The following is an 18,854-nucleotide window of genomic DNA, read 5'->3' as shown; positions in this document are numbered from 1 at the left end:
GCGATTCGCTGATGACATTGCCTTCCTCAGTAACTCAGGGGACCAATTGCAATGCATGTTCACTGACCTGGATAGGCAAAGCAGAAGAGTGGGTCTAAAAATTAATCTGCAGGAAACTAAAGTAATGCTTAACAGTCTCGGAAGAAAACAGCAATTTACAATTGGCAGCGAGGCACTAGAAGTCGTAAGGGAATACATCAACTTAGGGCAGGTAGTGACAGCGGATGCGGATCATGAGACAGAAATATTCAGAAGAACAAGAATGGGCTGGGGTGCGTTTGGCAGGCATTCTCATATGATGATTAGCAGGTTGCCATTATCCCCTCCAGAGGAAAGTATATAATACCTGTGTCTTACCAGTACTCACCTATGGGGCAGAAACCTGGAGGCTTACGAAATGGGTTCTGCTCAAATTGAGGACGACGCAACGAGCTATGGAAAGAAGAATGATAGGTGTAACGTTAAAGGATAAGAAAAGAGCAGATTGGGTGAGGGAACAAACGCGAGTTAATGACATCTTAGTTGAAATCAAGAAAAAGAAATGGGCATGGGCAGGATACGAAATGAGGAGGGAAGATAACCGATGGTCATTAAGGGTTACGGAATGGATTCCAAGGGAAGGGAAGCTTAGCAGAGGGCGGCAGAAAGTTAGGCGGGCGCATGAGATTAAGAAGTTTGCAGGGACGACATGGCCACACATAGTACATGATCGGGGTTGTTGGAGATGTATGGGAGAGGCCTTTGCCCTGCAGTAGGCGTAACCAGGCTGATGCTGATGATGATTCCGCCGGTCCATGCCAGTTGAGGCACACAAGACCACGCAAGAGCCGCACTGCGATAGCCGCACCACAAGGGAGTCATTGTGACTCCTGTAGTTTATCCATGCCTTTTTTTATTTACTTCAGTTTCACGTGTAGAGCACTGGGCAGAAATCACATTGCGTCAGCATGGCCGACGGCCCTCGCAATCATTTGTTTTAAATGGACAGTCGGATTCCCCCGATCTATGCCAGCTGGAGTGCAGCAGACTGTGCAAAAGCTGCACTGCTCTAGTCGCACCTCAAGGGAGTCATTGTTACTCTCACCGCTTACACACACCTTCTTGCATTTCTTCACGTTGACATTAAATAGCACTGGGCAGAAATCACATAGTGTCAGCATCGGCAACAGCCTTCACAATCGTTTGTTTTAAGTGCACAGTGAGATTCCCCCGGTGCATGCCAGGTAAGCCACACCAGACAGTGCAGAGCCGTGCTGCTCTAGTCGCACCTCATGGGAGTCATTGTTAGTCTCTTCGTTTACCCACGCCTTGATGATTTTATCAAGTTGACATATAGGGGACTGGGCAGAGATCACATTGCATCAGCATGGTCAAAAGTCCTCGCAATGCTTTGTTTTAAATGGACAGTCAGATTCTCCCGGTCCATACCAGTTGAAGCGCAACGGAAAGTGCAAAGCGGCACAGCTCAATCCACACTGCAAGGGAGTCATTCTTACTCCTGTCTTTTATCCACGCTTTTTTTTCATTTTTTCCCTTCGACATTTAGAGCACTGTGCAGAAATCACACTGCGTCAGCATGCTCAACGGCCCCCAGAATTGTTTGTTTTATTTGGACAGTGGATTCTGTCAGTCCATGCCAGTTCATTCGCACCAGACCGCGCAAGAGCTGCACTGCGCTAGCCGCACCTAAAGGGTGTCATAGTTACTCCTGTCGTTTATCCAGCCCTTTCCTTAATTTATTTATTTCACGTTTAAAGCACTAGGCAGAAATCAAATTGCGTCAGCATGGTCAACGGCCCTCGCAATCATTTGTTTTAAATGGACAGTCGGATTACCCCGATCTATCCCAGTTGAAGCGCACCAGGCAGCGCTAGAGCCGCACTGCTCTAGCCGCAGCTCAAGCGAGTCATTGTTACTCACTTAGCTCCCCCACGCCTTGTTGTATTTCTTCAGGTTGACATTTAGGGCACTGGGCACAAATCACCTTGCATAAAAATGGTCAACCGCCCTCGCAATTATATCTTTTAAAAGCACAGTAAGATTCCCCCTGTGCATTCCAGTTGAACCACACCAGACAGTGCAAAGCAGCACTGTTCTAGCCGCACCTCAGGGGAGTCATTGTTACTAACGTCCTTCACCCACGCTTTGTTCCATTTCCTCACATTGACATTTAGAGCCCTGGGCACAAATCACATTGCGTCAGCATCGTCAAAAGTCCTTGCAATGCTTTGTTTTAAGTGGACAGTCAGTTTCAGCCGGTCCATGCAAGTTGAAGCACAACAGATAGCATAAAGCGCCACTCCTGAATCCACACTGCAAGGGAGTCATTCTTACTCCTGTCGTTTAACCACGCCTTTTTTTTCATTTCTGCACGTTGACATTTACAGACCTGGGCAGAAATCACATTGCGTCAGCATGGTCAACGGCCCTCAAAATGCATTGTTTTATTTGGAGAGTCGGATTCTCCCGGTCCATGCCAGTTGAAGCGCACCAGGCAGCGCAAGCGCCACACTGCTCTAGCCGCACCTCAAGAGAGCCATTGTTACTAGCTTTGTGTAGCCATGCCTTGTTGCATTTCTTCACGTTGACATTTAGAGCGCTGGGCAGAAGTCACATTACGTCAGCATGATCAAAAGTCTTCGCAAAGCTTTGTTTTAATGGACAGTTGGATTCCACCGGTCCATACCAAATGAAGCACAATGGATAGCACAAAGCGAAACTGCTCAATAAACTCTGCACGGGAGTCATTCTTACTCCTGTCCTTTATACCCACCTTTTTGCATTTCTTCACGTTGACATTTAGAGCACTGGCTCCCAGAATGCTTTGTTTCATTTGGACAGTGAATTCCGCCCGTCCATGCCAGTTGAGGCGTACCATACCGCGCAAGAGCTGCACTACTCCAGCCGCACCTCACAGGAGTCACTCTTACACCTGTCCTTTATCCAGGCATTTCTTTATTTCATCACTTTGCCGTTTAGAGCACTAGGCAGAAATCACATTGCGTCAGCATGGTGAACGGCCCGCGTAATCATTTGTTTTAAATGGACAGTCGGATTCCCCCGATCTATGCCAGTTGGAGTGCAGCAGACGGCGCAAGAGCCGCACTGCTCTAGTCGCACCTCGAGGGAGTCATTGTTACTCTCATCGCATACACACCTTCTTGCATTTCTTCACGTTGACATTAAATAGCACTGGGCAGAAATCACATTGTGTCAGCATCGGCAACAGCCTTCACAATCGTTTGTTTTAAGTGCACAGTGAGATTCCCGCGGTGCATGCCAGGTAAGCCACACCAGACAGTGCAGACCTGTGCTGCTCTAGTCGCACCTCATGGGAGTCATTGTTAGTCTCTTGGTTTACCCACGCCTTGTTGATTTTATCAAGTTGACATATAGGGGACTGGGCAGAAATCACATTGCGTCAGCATGGTCAAAAGTCCCCGCAATGCTTTGTTTTAAATGGACAGTCGGATTCCCACGGTCTATACCAGTTGAAGCGCAATGGAAAGTGCAAAGTGGCACAGGTGAATGCACACTGCAAGGGAGTCATTCTTACTCATGTCGTTTATCCACACCTTTTTTTCATTTTTTCACTTTGACATTTAGAGCACTGTGCAGAAATCACACTGCGTCAGCACGGTCAACGGCCCCCAAAATGCTTTGTTTTATTTGGGCATTTTATTTTACAGGAGGTATTCAGAGACATGGATTGGGAAGAATTGGGAATAAAAGTTAATCGAGAATAGCTTGGTAACTCGCGATTCGCTGATGACATTGCCTTGCTTAGTACCTCAGGGGACCAATTGCAATGCATGTTCAGTGACCTGGATAGGCAAAGCAGACGAGTGGGTCTAAAAATTAATCTGCAGGAAACTAAAGTAATGCTTAACAGTCTCCGAAGAAAACCGCAATTTACAATAGGCAGCGAGGCACTGGAAGTCGTAAGGGAATACACCAACTTAGGTCAGGTAGTGACAGCGGATGCGGATCATAAGACAGAAATATTCAGAAGAACAAGAATGGGCTGGGGTGCGTTTGGCAGGCATTCTCAGATGATGAATAGCAGGTTGCCGTTATCCCCTCAAGAGGAAAGTATATAATACCTGTGTCTTACCAGCACTCACCTATGGGGCAGAAACCTTGAGGCTTACGAAAAGGGTTCTGCTCATATTGAGGACGACACAACGAGCTATGGAAAGAAGAATGATAGGTGTAACGTTCAAGGATAAGAAAAGAGCAGATTGGGTGAGGGAACAAACGCGACTTAATGACATCTTAGTTGAAATCAAGAAAAAGAAAGGGGCATGGGCAGGATACGCAATGAGGAGGGAAGATAACCGATGGTCATTGAGGGTTACGGAATGGATTCCAAGGGAAGAGAAGCTTAGCAGAGGGCGGCAGAAAGTTAGGCGGGCGCATGAGATTCAGAAGTTTGCGGGGACGACATGGCCACACTTAGTACATGATCGGGGTTGTTGGAGATGTATGGGAGAGGCCTTTGCCCTGCAGTAGGCGTAACCAGGCCTATGCTGATGATGATTCCGCCGGTCCATGCCAGTTGAGGCGCACAAGACCACGCAATAGCCGCACTGCGATAGCCGCACCACGAGGGAGTCATTGTTACTCCTGTCGTTTATCCGTCCTTTTTTTTATTTACTTCACTTTGACGTTTAGAGCACTGGGCAGAAATCACCTTCCGTCAGCATGGTCGACGGCGCTCACAATCATTTGTTTTAATTGGACAGTCGGATTCCCCCGATCTATGCCAGCTGGAGTGCAGCAGACTGTGCAAATGCTGCGCTGCTCTAATCACACCTCAAGGGTGTCATTGTTACTCTCATCGCTTACACACACCTTTTTTGCATTTCTTCACATTGACATTAAATAGCACTGGGCAGAAATCACATTGTGTCAGCATGGTCACCGGCCTTCGCAATCATTTCTTTTCGTGGCAGAGTTAGATTCCCCCGTTGCATGCCAGGTAAACCACACCAGACAGTGCAAAGCCGCGCTACTCTAGTCCCACCTCATGGGAATCATTGTTAGTCTCTTCGTTTACCCTCGCCTTGTTGCATTTTATCACGTTGACATTTAGGGGACTGGGCAGAGATCACATTGCATCAGCATGGTCAAAAATCCTCGCAATGCTTTGTTTTAAATGGACAGTCAGATTCTCCCGGTCCATACCAGTTGAAGCGCAACGGAAAGTGCAAAGCGGCACAGCTCAATCCACACTGCAAGGGAGTCATTCTTACTCCTGTCTTTTATCCACGCTTTTTTTTTCATTTTTTCACTTCGACATTTAGAGCACTGTGCAGAAATCACACTGCGTCAGCATGCTCAACGGCCCCCAGAATGGTTTGTTTTATTTGGACAGTGGATTCTGTCAGTCCATGCCAGTTCATTCGCACCAGACCGCGCAAGAGCTGCACTGCGCTAGCCGCACCTAAAGGGTGTCATAGTTACTCCTGTCGTTTATCCAGCCCTTTCCTTAATTTATTTATTTCACGTTTAAAGCACTAGGCAGAAATCAAATTGCGTCAGCATGGTCAACGGCCCTCGCAATCATTTGTTTTAAATGGACAGTCGGATTACCCCGATCTATCCCAGTTGAAGCGCACCAGGCAGCGCTAGAGCCGCACTGCTCTAGTCGCAGCTCAAGGGAGTCATTGTTACTCACTTAGCTCCCCCACGCCTTGTTCTATTTCTTCAGGTTGACATTTAGGGCACTGGGCACAAATCACCTTGCATAAAAATGGTCAACCGCCCTCGCAATTATATCTTTTAAAAGCACAGTAAGATTCCCCCTGTGCATTCCAGTTGAACCACACCAGACAGTGCAAAGCAGCACTGTTCTAGCCGCACCTCAGGGGAGTCATTGTTACTAACGTCCTTCACCCACGCTTTGTTCCATTTCCTCACATTGACATTTAGAGCCCTGGGCACAAATCACATTGCGTCAGCATCGTCAAAAGTCCTTGCAATGCTTTGTTTTAAGTGGACAGTCAGTTTCAGCAGGCCCATGCCAGTTGAAGCACAACAGATAGCATAAAGCGCCACTCCTGAATCCACACTGCAAGGGAGTCATTCTTACTCCTGTCGTTTAACCACGCCTTTTTTTTCATTTCTGCACGTTGACATTTACAGACCTGGGCAGAAATCACATTGCGTCAGCATGGTCAACGGCCCTCAAAATGCATTGTTTTATTTGGAGAGTCGGATTCTCCCGGTCCATGCCAGTTGAAGCGCACCAGGCAGCGCAAGCGCCACACTGCTCTAGCCGCACCTCAAGAGAGCCATTGTTACTCGCTTTGTGTAGCCATGCCTTGTTGCATTTCTTCACGTTGACATTTAGAGCGCTGGGCAGAAGTCACATTACGTCAGCATGATCAAAAGTCTTCGCAAAGCTTTGTTTTAATGGACAGTTTGATTCCACCGGTCCATACCAAATGAAGCACAATGGATAGCACAAAGCGAAACTGCTCAATAAACTCTGCACGGGAGTCATTCTTACTCCTGTCCTTTATACCCACCTTTTTGCATTTCTTCACGTTGACATTTAGAGCACTGGCTCCCAGAATGCTTTGTTTCATTTGGACAGTGAATTCCGCCCGTCCATGCCAGTTGAGGCGTACCATACCACGCAAGAGCTGCACTGCTCCAGCCGCACCTCACAGGAGTCACTCTTACACCTGTCCTTTATCCAGGCATTTCTTTATTTCATCACTTTGCCGTTTAGAGCACTAGGCAGAAATCACATTGCGTCAGCATGGTGAACGGCCCACGCAATTATTTGTTTTAAATGGACAGTCGGATTCCCCCGATCTATGCCAGTTGGAGTGCAGCAGACTGCGCAAGAGCCGCACTGCTCTAGTCGCACCTCGAGGGAGTCATTGTTACTCTCATCGCATACACACCTTCTTGCATTTCTTCACGTTGACATTAAATAGCACTGGGCAGAAATCACATTGTGTCAGCATCGGCAACAGCCTTCACAATCGTTTGTTTTAAGTGCACAGTGAGATTCCCGCGGTGCATGCCAGGTAAGCCACACCAGACAGTGCAGACCTGTGCTGCTCTAGTCGCACCTCATGGGAGTCATTGTTAGTCTCTTCGTTTACCCACGCCTTGTTGATTTTATCAAGTTGACATATAGGGGACTGGGCAGAAATCACATTGCGTCAGCATGGTCAAAAGTCCCCGCAATGCTTTGTTTTAAATGGACAGTCGGATTCCCCCGGTCTATACCAGTTGAAGCGCAATGGAAAGTGCAAAGCGGCACAGCTGAATGCACACTGCAAGGGAGTCATTCTTACTCATGTCGTTTATCCACACCTTTTTTCATTTTTTCACTTTGACATTTAGAGCACTGTGCAGAAATCACACTGCGTCAGCACGGTCAACGGCCCCCAAAATGCTTTGTTTTATTTGGGCATTTTATTTTACAGGAGGTATTCAGAGACATGGATTGGGAAGAATTGGGGTTAAAAGTTAATCGAGAATAGCTTGGTAACTCGCGATTCGCTGATGACATTGCCTTCCTTAGTACCTCAGGGGACCAATTGCAATGCATGTTCAGTGACCTGGATAGGCAAAGCAGAAGAGTGGGTCTAAAAATTAATCTGCAGGAAACTAAAGTAATGCTTAACAGTCTCCGAAGAAAACCGCAATTTACAATAGGCAGCGAGGCACTGGAAGTCGTAAGGGAATACACCAACTTAGGTCAGGTAGTGACAGCGGATGCGGATCATAAGACGGAAATATTCAGAAGAACAAGAATGGGCTGGGGTGCGTTTGGCAGGCATTCTCAGATGATGAATAGCAGGTTGCCGTTATCCCCTCAAGAGGAAAGTATATAATACCTGTGTCTTACCAGCACTCACCTATGGGGCAGAAACCTTGAGGCTTACGAAAAGGGTTCTGCTCATATTGAGGACGACACAACGAGCTATGGAAAGAAGAATGATAGGTGTAACGTTCAAGGATAAGAAAAGAGCAGATTGGGTGAGGGAACAAACGCGACTTAGTGACATCTTAGTTGAAATCAAGAAAAAGAAAGGGGCATGGGCAGGATACGCAATGAGGAGGGAAGATAACCGATGGTCATTGAGGGTTACGGAATGGATTCCAAGGGAAGAGAAGCTTAGCAGAGGGCGGCAGAAAGTTAGGCGGGCGCATGAGATTCAGAAGTTTGCGGGGACGACATAGCCACACTTAGTACATGATCGGGGTTGTTGGAGATGTATGGGAGAGGCCTTTGCCCTGCAGTAGGCGTAACCAGGCCTATGCTGATGATGATTCCGCCGGTCCATGCCAGTTGAGGCGCACAAGACCACGCAATAGCCGCACTGCGATAGCCGCACCACGAGGGAGTCATTGTTACTCTTGTCGTTTATCCGTCCTTTCTTTTATTTACTTCACTTTGACGTTTAGAGCACTGGGCAGAAATCACATTGCGTCAGCATGGCCGACGGCCCTCGCAATCATTTGTTTTAAATGGACAGTCGGATTCCCCCGATCTATGCCAGCTGGAGTGCAGCAGACTGTGCAAAAGCTGCACTGCTCTAGTCGCACCTCAAGGGAGTCATTGTTACTCTCACCGCTTACACACACCTTCTTGCATTTCTTCACGTTGACATTAAATAGCACTGGGCAGAAATCACATAGTGTCAGCATCGGCAACAGCCTTCACAATCATTTGTTTTAGGTGCACGGTGAGATTCCCCCGGTGCATGCCAGGTAAGCCACACCAGACAGTGCAGAGCCGTGCTGCTCTAGTCGCACCTCATGGGAGTCATTGTTAGTCTCTTCGTTTACCCACGCCTTGATGATTTTATCAAGTTGACATATAGGGGACTGGGCAGAGATCACATTGCATCAGCATGGTCAAAAGTCCTCGCAATGCTTTGTTTTAAATGGACAGTCAGATTCTCCCGGTCCATACCAGTTGAAGCGCAACGGAAAGTGCAAAGCGGCACAGCTCAATCCACACTGCAAGGGAGTCATTCTTACTCCTGTCTTTTATCCACGCTTTTTTTTCATTTTTTCACTTCGACATTTAGAGCACTGTGCAGAAATCACACTGCGTCAGCATGCTCAACGGCCCCCAGAATGGTTTTGTTTTATTTGGACAGTGGATTCTGTCAGTCCATGCCAGTTCATTCGCACCAGACCGCGCAAGAGCTGCACTGCGCTAGCCGCACCTAAAGGGTGTCATAGTTACTCCTGTCGTTTATCCAGCCCTTTCCTTAATTTATTTATTTCACGTTTAAAGCACTAGGCAGAAATCAAATTGCGTCAGCATGGTCAACGGCCCTCGCAATCATTTGTTTTAAATGGACAGTCGGATTACCCCGATCTATCCCAGTTGAAGCGCACCAGGCAGAGCTAGAGCCGCACTGCTCTAGCCGCAGCTCAAGGGAGTCATTGTTACTCACTTAGCTCCCCCACGCCTTGTTCTATTTCTTCAGGTTGACATTTAGGGCACTGGGCACAAATCACCTTGCATAAAACTGGTCAACCGCCCTCGCAATTATATCTTTTAAAAGCACAGTAAGATTCCCCCTGTGCATTCCAGTTGAACCACACCAGACAGTGCAAAGCAGCACTGTTCTAGCCGCACCTCAGGGGAGTCATTGTTACTAACGTCCTTCACCCACGCTTTGTTCCATTTCCTCACATTGACATTTAGAGCCCTGGGCACAAATCACATTGCGTCAGCATCGTCAAAAGTCCTTGCAATGCTTTGTTTTAAGTGGACAGTCAGTTTCAGCCGGTCCATGCCAGTTGAAGCACAACAGATAGCATAAAGCGCCACTCCTGAATCCACACTGCAAGGGAGTCATTCTTACTCCTGTCGTTTAACCACGCCTTTTTTTTCATTTCTGCACGTTGACATTTACAGACCTGGGCAGAAATCACATTGCGTCAGCATGGTCAACGGCCCTCAAAATGCATTGTTTTATTTGGAGAGTCGGATTCTCCCGGTCCATGCCAGTTGAAGCGCACCAGGCAGCGCAAGCGCCACACTGCTCTAGCCGCACCTCAAGAGAGCCATTGTTACTCGCTTTCTGTAGCCATGCCTTGTTGCATTTCTTCACGTTGACATTTAGAGCGCTGGGCAGAAGTCACATTACGTCAGCATGATCAAAAGTCTTCGCAAAGCTTTGTTTTAATGGACAGTTGGATTCCACCGGTCCATACCAAATGAAGCACAATGGATAGCACAAAGCGAAACTGCTCAATAAACTCTGCACGGGAGTCATTCTTACTCCTGTCCTTTATACCCACCTTTTTGCATTTCTTCACGTTGACATTTAGAGCACTGGCTCCCAGAATGCTTTGTTTCATTTGGACAGTGAATTCCGCCCGTCCATGCCAGTTGAGGCGTACCATACCACGCAAGAGCTGCACTGCTCCAGCCGCACCTCACAGGAGTCACTCTTACACCTGTCCTTTATCCAGGCATTTCTTTATTTCATCACTTTGCCGTTTAGAGCACTAGGCAGAAATCACATTGCGTCAGCATGGTGAACGGCCCACGCAATTATTTGTTTTAAATGGACAGTCGGATTCCCCCGATCTATGCCAGTTGGAGTGCAGCAGACTGCGCAAGAGCCGCACTGCTCTAGTCGCACCTCGAGGGAGTCATTGTTACTCTCATCGCATACACACCTTCTTGCATTTCTTCACGTTGACATTAAATAGCACTGGGCAGAAATCACATTGTGTCAGCATCGGCAACAGCCTTCACAATCATTTGTTTTAAGTGCACAGTGAGATTCCCCCGGTGCATGACAGGTAAACCACACCAGACAGTGCAAAGCTGTGCTGCTCTAGTCGCACCTCATGGGAGTCATTGTTAGTCTCTTCGTTTACCCACGCCTTGTTGATTTTATCAAGTTGACATATAGGGGACTGGGCAGAAATCACATTGCGTCAGCATGGTCAAAAGTCCCCGCAATGCTTTGTTTTAAATGGACAGTCGGATTCCCCCGGTCTATACCAGTTGAAGCGCAATGGAAAGTGCAAAGCGGCACAGCTGAATGCACACTGCAAGGGAGTCATTCTTACTCATGTCGTTTATCCACACCTTTTTTTCATTTTTTCACTTTGACATTTAGAGCACTGTGCAGAAATCACACTGCGTCAGCACGGTCAACGGCCCCCAAAATGCTTTGTTTTATTTGGGCATTTTATTTTACAGGAGGTATTCAGAGACATGGATTGGGAAGAATTGGGGATAAAAGTTAATCGAGAATAGCTTGGTAACTCGCGATTCGCTGATGACATTGCCTTGCTTAGTACCTCAGGGGACCAATTGCAATGCATGTTCAGTGACCTGGATAGGCAAAGCAGAAGAGTGGGTCTAAAAATTAATCTGCAGGAAACTAAAGTAATGCTTAACAGTCTCCGAAGAAAACCGCAATTTACAATAGGCAGCGAGGCACTGGAAGTCGTAAGGGAATACACCAACTTAGGTCAGGTAGTGATAGCGGATGCGGATCATAAGACAGAAATATTCAGAAGAACAAGAATGGGCTGGGGTGCGTTTGGCAGGCATTCTCAGATGATGAATAGCAGGTTGCCGTTATCCCCTCAAGAGGAAAGTATATAATACCTGTGTCTTACCAGCACTCACCTATGGGGCAGAAACCTTGAGGCTTACGAAAAGGGTTCTGCTCATATTGAGGACGACACAACGAGCTATGGAAAGAAGAATGATAGGTGTAACGTTCAAGGATAAGAAAAGAGCAGATTGGGTGAGGGAACAAACGCGACTTAATGACATCTTAGTTGAAATCAAGAAAAAGAATGGGGCATGGGCAGGATACGCAATGAGGAGGGAAGATAACCGATGGTCATTGAGGGTTACGGAATGGATTCCAAGGGAAGAGAAGCTTAGCAGAGGGCGGCAGAAAGTTAGGCGGGCGCATGAGATTCAGAAGTTTGCGGGGACGACATGGCCACACTTAGTACATGATCGGGGTTGTTGGAGATGTATGGGAGAGGCCTTTGCCCTGCAGTAGGCGTAACCAGGCTGATGCTGATGATGATTCCGCCGGTCCATGCCAGTTGAGGCGCACAAGACCACGCAATAGCCGCACTGCGATAGCCGCACCACGAGGGAGTCATTGTTACTCCTGTCGTTTATCCGTCCTTTTTTTTATTTACTTCACTTTGACGTTTAGAGCACTGGGCAGAAATCACATTCCGTCAGCATGGTCGACGGCGCTCACAATCATTTGTTTTAATTGGACAGTCGGATTCCCCCGATCTATGCCAGCTGGAGTGCAGCAGACTGTGCAAATGCTGCGCTGCTCTAATCACACCTCAAGGGTGTCATTGTTACTCTCATCGCTTACACACACCTTTTTTGCATTTCCTCACATTGACATTAAATAGCACTGGGCAGAAATCACATTGTGTCAGCATGGTCAACGGCCTTCGCAATCATTTCTTTTCATGGCAGAGTTACATTCCCCCGTTGCATGCCAGGTAAACCACACCAGACAGTGCAAAGCCGCGCTACTCTAGTCCCACCTCATGGGAGTCATTCTTAGTCTCTTCGTTTACCATCGCCTTGTTGCATTTTATCACGTTGACATTTAGGGGACTGGGCAGAGATCACATTGCATCAGCATGGTCAAAAGTCCTCGCAATGCTTTGTTTTAAATGGACAGTCAGATTCTCCCGGTCCATACCAGTTTAAGCGCAACGAAAAGTGCAAAGCGGCACAGCTCAATCCACACTGCAAGGGAGACATCCTTACTCCTGTCTTTTATCCACGCTTTTTTTTCATTTTTTCACTTCGACATTTAGAGCACTGTGCAGAAATCACACTGCGTCAGCATGCTCAACGGCCCCCAGAATGGTTTGTTTTATTTGGACAGTGGATTCTGTCAGTCCATGCCAGTTCATTCGCACCAGACCGCGCAAGAGCTGCACTGCGCTAGCCGCACCTTGAGGGTGTCATAGTTACTCCTGTCGTTTATCCATCCCTTTCCCTAATTTATTTATTTCACGTTTAAAGCACTAGGCAGAAATCAAATTGCGTCAGCATGGTCAACGGCCCTCGCAATCATTTGTTTTAAATGGACAGTCGGATTACCCCGATCTATCCCAGTTGAAGCGCACCAGGCAGCGCTAGAGCCGCACTGCTCTAGTCGCAGCTCAAGGGAGTCATTGTTACTCACTTAGCTCCCCCACGCCTTGTTCTATTTCTTCAGGTTGACATTTAGGGCACTGGGCACAAATCACCTTGCATAAAAATGGTCAACCGCCCTCGCAATTATATCTTTTAAAAGCACAGTAAGATTCCCCCTGTGCATTCCAGTTGAACCACACCAGACAGTGCAAAGCAGCACTGTTCTAGCCGCACCTCAAGGGAGTCATTGTTACTAACGTCCTTCACCCACGCTTTGTTCCATTTCCTCACATTGACATTTAGAGCCCTGGGCACAAATCACATTGCGTCAGCATCGTCAAAAGTCCTTGCAATGCTTTGTTTTAAGTGGACAGTCAGTTTCAGCCGCTCCATGCCAGTTGATGCACAACAGATAGCATAAAGCGCCACTCCTGAATCCACACTGCAAGGGAGTCATTCTTACTCCTGTCGTTTAACCACGCCTTTTTTTCATTTCTGCACGTTGACATTTACAGACCTGGACAGAAATCACATTGCGTCAGCATGGTCAACGGCCCTCAAAATGCATTGTTTTATTTGGAGAGTCGGATTCTCCCGGTCCATGCCAGTTGAAGCGCACGAGGCAGCGCAAGCGCCACACTGCTCTAGCCGCACCTCAAGAGAGCGATTGTTACTCGCTTTGTGTAGCCATGCCTTGTTGCATTTCTTCACGTTGACATTTAGAGCGCTGGGCAGAAGTCACATTACGTCAGCATGATAAAAAGTCTTCGCAAAGCTTTGTTTTAATGGACAGTTGGATTCCACCGGTCCATACCAAATGAAGCACAATGGATAGCACAAAGCGAAACTGCTCAATAAACTCTGCACGGGAGTCATTCTTACTCCTGTCCTTTATACCCACCTTTTTGCATTTCTTCACGTTGACATTTAGAGCACTGGCTCCCAGAATGCTTTGTTTCATTTGGACAGTGAATTCCGCCCGTCCATGCCAGTTGAGGCGTACCATACCGCGCAAGAGCTGCACTGCTCCAGCCGCACCTCACAGGAGTCACTCTTACACCTGTCCTTTATCCAGGCATTTCTTTATTTCATCACTTTGCCGTTTAGAGCACTAGGCAGAAATCACATTGCGTCAGCATGGTGAACGGCCCTCGAATCATTTGTTTTAAATGGACAGTCGGATTCCCCCGATCTATGCCAGTTGGAGTGCAGCAGACTGCGCAAGAGCCGCACTGCTCTAGTCGCACCTCGAGGGAGTCATTGTTACTCTCATCGTATACACACCTTCTTGCATTTCTTCACGTTGACATTAAATAGCACTGGGCAGAAATCACATAGTGTCAGCATCGGCAACAGCCTTCACAATCGTTTGTTTTAAGTGCACAGTGAGATTCCCGCGGTGCATGCCAGGTAAGCCACACCAGACAGTGCAGACCTGTGCTGCTCTAGTCGCACCTCATGGGAGTCATTGTTAGTCTCTTCGTTTACCCACGCCTTGTTGCATTTTATCAAGTTGACATATAGGGGACTGGGCAGAAATCACATTGCGTCAGCGTGGTCAAAAGTCCCCGCAATGCTTTGTTTTAAATCGACAGTCGGATTCCCCCGGTCTATACCAGTTCAAGCGCAATGGAAAGTGCAAAGCGGCACAGCTGAATGCACACTGCAAGGGAGTCATTCTTACTCATGTCGTTTCGCCACACCTTTTTTTCATTTCTTTACTTTGACATTTAGAGCACTGTGCAGAAATCACACTGCGTCAGCACGGTCAACGGCCCCCAAAATGCTTTGTTTTATTTGGGCATTTTTTTTACAGGAGGTATTCAGAGACGTGGATTGGGAAGATTTGGGGATAAAAGTTAATCGAGAATAGCTTAGTAACTCGCGATTCGCTGATGACATTGCCTTCCTCAGTAACTCAGGGGACCAATTGCAATGCATGTTCACTGACCTGGATAGGCAAAGCAGAAGAGTGGGTCTAAAAATTAATCTGCAGGAAACTAAAGTAATGCTTAACAGTCTCGGAAGAAAACAGCAATTTACAATTGGCAGCGAGGCACTAGAAGTCGTAAGGGAATACATCAACTTAGGGCAGGTAGTGACAGCGGATGCGGATCATGAGACAGAAATATTCAGAAGAACAAGAATGGGCTGGGGTGCGTTTGGCAGGCATTCTCATATGATGATTAGCAGGTTGCCATTATCCCCTCCAGAGGAAAGTATATAATACCTGTGTCTTACCAGTACTCACCTATGGGGCAGAAACCTGGAGGCTTACGAAATGGGTTCTGCTCAAATTGAGGACGACGCAACGAGCTATGGAAAGAAGAATGATAGGTGTAACGTTAAAGGATAAGAAAAGAGCAGATTGGGTGAGGGAACAAACGCGAGTTAATGACATCTTAGTTGAAATCAAGAAAAAGAAATGGGCATGGGCAGGATACGAAATGAGGAGGGAAGATAACCGATGGTCATTAAGGGTTACGGAATGGATTCCAAGGGAAGGGAAGCTTAGCAGAGGGCGGCAGAAAGTTAGGCGGGCGCATGAGATTAAGAAGTTTGCAGGGACGACATGGCCACACATAGTACATGATCGGGGTTGTTGGAGATGTATGGGAGAGGCCTTTGCCCTGCAGTAGGCGTAACCAGGCTGATGCTGATGATGATTCCGCCGGTCCATGCCAGTTGAGGCACACAAGACCACGCAAGAGCCGCACTGCGATAGCCGCACCACAAGGGAGTCATTGTGACTCCTGTAGTTTATCCATGCCTTTTTTTATTTACTTCAGTTTCACGTGTAGAGCACTGGGCAGAAATCACATTGCGTCAGCATGGCCGACGGCCCTCGCAATCATTTGTTTTAAATGGACAGTCGGATTCCCCCGATCTATGCCAGCTGGAGTGCAGCAGACTGTGCAAAAGCTGCACTGCTCTAGTCGCACCTCAAGGGAGTCATTGTTACTCTCACCGCTTACACACACCTTCTTGCATTTCTTCACGTTGACATTAAATAGCACTGGGCAGAAATCACATAGTGTCAGCATCGGCAACAGCCTTCACAATCGTTTGTTTTAAGTGCACAGTGAGATTCCCCCGGTGCATGCCAGGTAAGCCACACCAGACAGTGCAGAGCCGTGCTGCTCTAGTCGCACCTCATGGGAGTCATTGTTAGTCTCTTCGTTTACCCACGCCTTGATGATTTTATCAAGTTGACATATAGGGGACTGGGCAGAGATCACATTGCATCAGCATGGTCAAAAGTCCTCGCAATGCTTTGTTTTAAATGGACAGTCAGATTCTCCCGGTCCATACCAGTTGAAGCGCAACGGAAAGTGCAAAGCGGCACAGCTCAATCCACACTGCAAGGGAGTCATTCTTACTCCTGTCTTTTATCCACGCTTTTTTTTCATTTTTTCCCTTCGACATTTAGAGCACTGTGCAGAAATCACACTGCGTCAGCATGCTCAACGGCCCCCAGAATTGTTTGTTTTATTTGGACAGTGGATTCTGTCAGTCCATGCCAGTTCATTCGCACCAGACCGCGCAAGAGCTGCACTGCGCTAGCCGCACCTAAAGGGTGTCATAGTTACTCCTGTCGTTTATCCAGCCCTTTCCTTAATTTATTTATTTCACGTTTAAAGCACTAGGCAGAAATCAAATTGCGTCAGCATGGTCAACGGCCCTCGCAATCATTTGTTTTAAATGGACAGTCGGATTACCCCGATCTATCCCAGTTGAAGCGCACCAGGCAGCGCTAGAGCCGCACTGCTCTAGCCGCAGCTCAAGCGAGTCATTGTTACTCACTTAGCTCCCCCACGCCTTGTTGTATTTCTTCAGGTTGACATTTAGGGCACTGGGCACAAATCACCTTGCATAAAAATGGTCAACCGCCCTCGCAATTATATCTTTTAAAAGCACAGTAAGATTCCCCCTGTGCATTCCAGTTGAACCACACCAGACAGTGCAAAGCAGCACTGTTCTAGCCGCACCTCAGGGGAGTCATTGTTACTAACGTCCTTCACCCACGCTTTGTTCCATTTCCTCACATTGACATTTAGAGCCCTGGGCACAAATCACATTGCGTCAGCATCGTCAAAAGTCCTTGCAATGCTTTGTTTTAAGTGGACAGTCAGTTTCAGCCGGTCCATGCAAGTTGAAGCACAACAGATAGCATAAAGCGCCACTCCTGAATCCACACTGCAAGGGAGTCATTCTTACTCCTGTCGTTTAACCACGCCTTTTTTTTCATTTCTGCACGTTGACATTTACAGACCTGGGCAGAAATCACATTGCGTCAGCATGGTCAACGGCCCTCAAAATGCATTGTTTTATTTGGAGAGTCGGATTCTCCCGGTCCATGCCAGTTGAAGCGCACCAGGCAGCGCAAGCGCCACACTGCTCTAGCCGCACCTCAAGAGAGCCATTGTTACTAGCTTTGTGTAGCCATGCCTTGTTGCATTTCTTCACGTTGACATTTAGAGCGCTGGGCAGAAGTCACATTACGTCAGCATGATCAAAAGTCTTCGCAAAGCTTTGTTTTAATGGACAGTTGGATTCCACCGGTCCATACCAAATGAAGCACAATGGATAGCACAAAGCGAAACTGCTCAATAAACTCTGCACGGGAGTCATTCTTACTCCTGTCCTTTATACCCACCTTTTTGCATTTCTTCACGTTGACATTTAGAGCACTGGCTCCCAGAATGCTTTGTTTCATTTGGACAGTGAATTCCGCCCGTCCATGCCAGTTGAGGCGTACCATACCGCGCAAGAGCTGCACTACTCCAGCCGCACCTCACAGGAGTCACTCTTACACCTGTCCTTTATCCAGGCATTTCTTTATTTCATCACTTTGCCGTTTAGAGCACTAGGCAGAAATCACATTGCGTCAGCATGGTGAACGGCCCGCGTAATCATTTGTTTTAAATGGACAGTCGGATTCCCCCGATCTATGCCAGTTGGAGTGCAGCAGACGGCGCAAGAGCCGCACTGCTCTAGTCGCACCTCGAGGGAGTCATTGTTACTCTCATCGCATACACACCTTCTTGCATTTCTTCACGTTGACATTAAATAGCACTGGGCAGAAATCACATTGTGTCAGCATCGGCAACAGCCTTCACAATCGTTTGTTTTAAGTGCACAGTGAGATTCCCGCGGTGCATGCCAGGTAAGCCACACCAGACAGTGCAGACCTGTGCTGCTCTAGTCGCACCTCATGGGAGTCATTGTTAGTCTCTTGGTTTACCCACGCCTTGTTGATTTTATCAAGTTGACATATAGGGGACTGGGCAGAAATCACATTGCGTCAGCATGGTCAAAAGTCCCCGCAATGCTTTGTTTTAAATGGACAGTCGGATTCCCACGGTCTATACCAGTTGAAGCGCAATGGAAAGTGCAAAGTGGCACAGGTGAATGCACACTGCAAGGGAGTCATTCTTACTCATGTCGTTTATCCACACCTTTTTTTCATTTTTTCACTTTGACATTTAGAGCACTGTGCAGAAATCACACTGCGTCAGCACGGTCAACGGCCCCCAAAATGCTTTGTTTTATTTGGGCATTTTATTTTACAGGAGGTATTCAGAGACATGGATTGGGAAGAATTGGGAATAAAAGTTAATCGAGAATAGCTTGGTAACTCGCGATTCGCTGATGACATTGCCTTGCTTAGTACCTCAGGGGACCAATTGCAATGCATGTTCAGTGA

The sequence above is a fragment of the Dermacentor albipictus genome, unplaced genomic scaffold, assembly GCF_038994185.2.
Source record: "Dermacentor albipictus isolate Rhodes 1998 colony unplaced genomic scaffold, USDA_Dalb.pri_finalv2 scaffold_32, whole genome shotgun sequence".
Taxonomy (NCBI): domain Eukaryota; kingdom Metazoa; phylum Arthropoda; class Arachnida; order Ixodida; family Ixodidae; genus Dermacentor; species Dermacentor albipictus.
This window is presented reverse-complemented; position numbering follows the sequence as displayed.